The sequence below is a fragment of the Sinocyclocheilus grahami genome, unplaced genomic scaffold (genome assembly GCF_001515645.1).
Source record: "Sinocyclocheilus grahami isolate Dianchi unplaced genomic scaffold, SAMN03320097.WGS_v1.1 scaffold54.1, whole genome shotgun sequence".
Lineage (NCBI taxonomy): Eukaryota > Metazoa > Chordata > Actinopteri > Cypriniformes > Cyprinidae > Sinocyclocheilus > Sinocyclocheilus grahami.
This window is the reverse complement of record NW_015505233.1, coordinates 5,666,692-5,669,687: the sequence shown is the minus strand read 5'-3', so window position 1 is coordinate 5,669,687 and position 2,996 is coordinate 5,666,692. Positions and strand designations below refer to the sequence as shown.

The following is a 2,996-nucleotide window of genomic DNA, read 5'->3' as shown; positions in this document are numbered from 1 at the left end:
CCAGCTGATGCAAAGAATAGAATTTATATCTACACAGAAGAAAGCCCTGTCTAGACTCTGCCCCGGTATGAGTTGTGTTGAGCTATTCATAAGCCAGTTTGTTTGACAAAAAAAGATTAAATGTAGTTGCAATAAATACGTTAAGAATCCATACAACTGCAGCAGTGGAGGACTATTATTCTGCTGCAGAAGAACTGATGAAGGCACGGTTTGATCTTCGGCTGACCAATCAGCAGAAAGGGGCGTTTAATTCCTGCCCATGTGTAGAAATCCAATATTCAAGCTGTTTATTCATTTTTCCACCCATGAATGAAAAACTAAAATTTAAGATGAATTTTCGTTTTTCGTTTTTTGGAAAAAAACGAAAAAGGAGCTGTTTTCTAATTTTTCTACTTTCAATATTAAATCAAAAAACGAATGATCGAATGATACACGGATTGGGTTAGTCCATATTTGACCCAAATTTGGGTTGAAACAACCCAGCATTTTTTAGAGTGTATGTATGACTCTTTGTGGTCTGACAAAGTATACATAAATAGGCCTAAGTTTATGTTCACTTTTGTTAGTTGTTAGTTCAGTTTATGTTAGATTCACTTTTTTGAATGAATCTCAGTTTCCATTGTTTGCTCAGTACAGACAAAGCTCTTCCTGCTGCATCCCACTGTCTAAAAAGTATCTGTCCAAGTGTATTTTTCTTTGTCTATTGGTTCATATTAACATTAAGAAGTAAGTTTGTCCTGTCAGTCAGCTCAACAGGAACAAAGTTGTGAGCTGAGCGAGATCATATGTCCTTATTGGTTATGTTCTGATTTGTTTTCACCTGAATGGACAGGTGAGGCTTTGCCTGTGACTTCACACACAACCTCCTTAGAGAGGTTTCAGGAGAAGCATGTTCATATGAATCCACCAATCACAATGCTGAGGAAGTATAAACCGCTCTTACCTCATTCCTTACCATAAATCTTGTGACAGTCCTGCTCCACCACAACTTTTTTCAGCACGCTGAGTTTTCAATTCAAGACAGTCCTGTATGGACAGCAAACCAGACCTATCCACATTCTATCCACATCTATTTTTCCAAAGAAAATGGAATGCTATATATATATATATATATATATATATATATATAAAACACCCCTTGACAAAACAGCAAAGTTTTGGAGCTTTACTTTTCTCAAGAAACTTAACTGACTTGTAAAGTGATTGCCCATATGTCAAAAAACAAAATACATTTTCAGTATATTTTTAAGTATATATTAAAATATCCCATAATGGCCATATATATCATACAGTATATTGCTTATATATATATATATATATATATATAACAAAATAATGTTCCAGTTAGTAAAACTTTTTTTTTTAATGAAATGTAATACTTTTTTATAGATTTATATTTCAAATAAATGCTTCTCTTTTGAACTTTTTTTCAGAATCCTGGGGAAAATTGCATCACGTTTTCCACAAAGATATCAAGTAGCCAAACAGATTTTAACATTGATTACTATCTTTTTGATCAAATAAAGTGACTTCTTTCATAAACATAAAAAATTAGTCCCAAAGTTTTAAACAGTAGTGAAGAAAACAATCTGAAAGAAAAGATAGTTTAAAAAAAACATGAATATTAGAATGTCTTATCTGGTTTGCGTTACTTGAACTCCAGGAACTCCACAAGTTTGCACAAAACCTGATCTTCATGTTCTCAAGCTTGATTTGAGATGATCCAGACAGTAAGAACATCTGACCATCTGTAAGTCACATGGTCAATGTCACAGATGTACTTAGTTAATTAGTGACCCAGAAATAGTGCAGAATCTACAACATTTCTTATTCGTTTTATGTTTCACTAACATTTCTCAAAATTGTAAACCTTTCAGGTTTAAATCAGAGTTTGATTTGGATGCTACTCTGTACGAACATGTGAAATGAAAGCTGAAGACCAAGCTCTCTTTTACCCCTCTGACTTAAAATAGACATTCATATACAGACACACATATGGACTCTAGGAAAGCCTCCTAACATCTGTCAGTCATGTCTGCTGCATCATTTCAGGCAGGTTTGCATGCCAGCCATGGTAGCAGCAACTCTAGATCCATATATGCAAAGACTGAACAAATTATAGCATTTGGTATGCGTATGGGTCAGACAGGGATCACAGATTCAAAAACATCCACATCAGTGATCTATAAAAAGACCTAGTTCACATTTTGCTCAAGTCACTCACACACAGATCACTCCATATGCGAGAAAATGGAGATAAGATAAAAACAGATAATACTGCATTGCTTTGGCAGATGAGAGGAACTAAATTTCTTATTAAAGGTGCCATAGAATGCATTGATTCAATATTTTAAATTGTTCTCTGATATCTACATTGAAGGTATGTGGCTTAGGTAATGGCAAACAATCTCCAGAAACCAGGTTTTACATGTCCAGTTACAACCCTAGGATTTGTCCCTAGAATGAAATGGCCTGTTTTACCTTATTTGGAAGGGTCATGAATAATAATGTTGAGCTCTGCTCTGATTGGCTGTTTCACAGTGCTGCTCATTTCAGTAGCTCACACAGCATGAAGGAAACACAGGGAAAATATATATTTCAATACTCTTTGTCGCAGTTATATCGTTGGCTAATTATACTGTATATAAAATGCGGGCATCAGGGAGCCGCTATTAATATATTCGAATGCACGATCGCTTTTTACTTTCACTTTCGAGATTTGCGATCGCACATGCTCTGTGTAAACTACAGCGGCAGTACTTAACACACATTTTACAAGATCAGATGCTTGTCAGTGGTGCTCAGGATCTGTAAATCATTCGCCATCATCCTCAGTCATCTCTCCTTACTCAGTTTTTGTGGCAAGTGAAATCTTATGTCCTAACAGGCTATCGCTAGCATGCGCGTTATTTGTTTTCTGTGCCTTTCTGAATAGACACCAACCCATCCCTGCACAGCCTGGAACATAACATTTATTTCCATGATCTGCCATTTTC

General features: G+C 35.5%; 1 protein-coding gene across 1 annotated transcript in view; it reads right to left on the bottom strand.

Moving 5' to 3' along the window:
- The window catches only part of LOC107583559 (N-acetyllactosaminide beta-1,3-N-acetylglucosaminyltransferase 2-like), a 30,325-nt gene that overhangs the window by 12,946 nt on the left and 14,383 nt on the right, over positions 1–2,996 (bottom strand). The gene's annotated exons all lie outside the window — the stretch shown is intronic.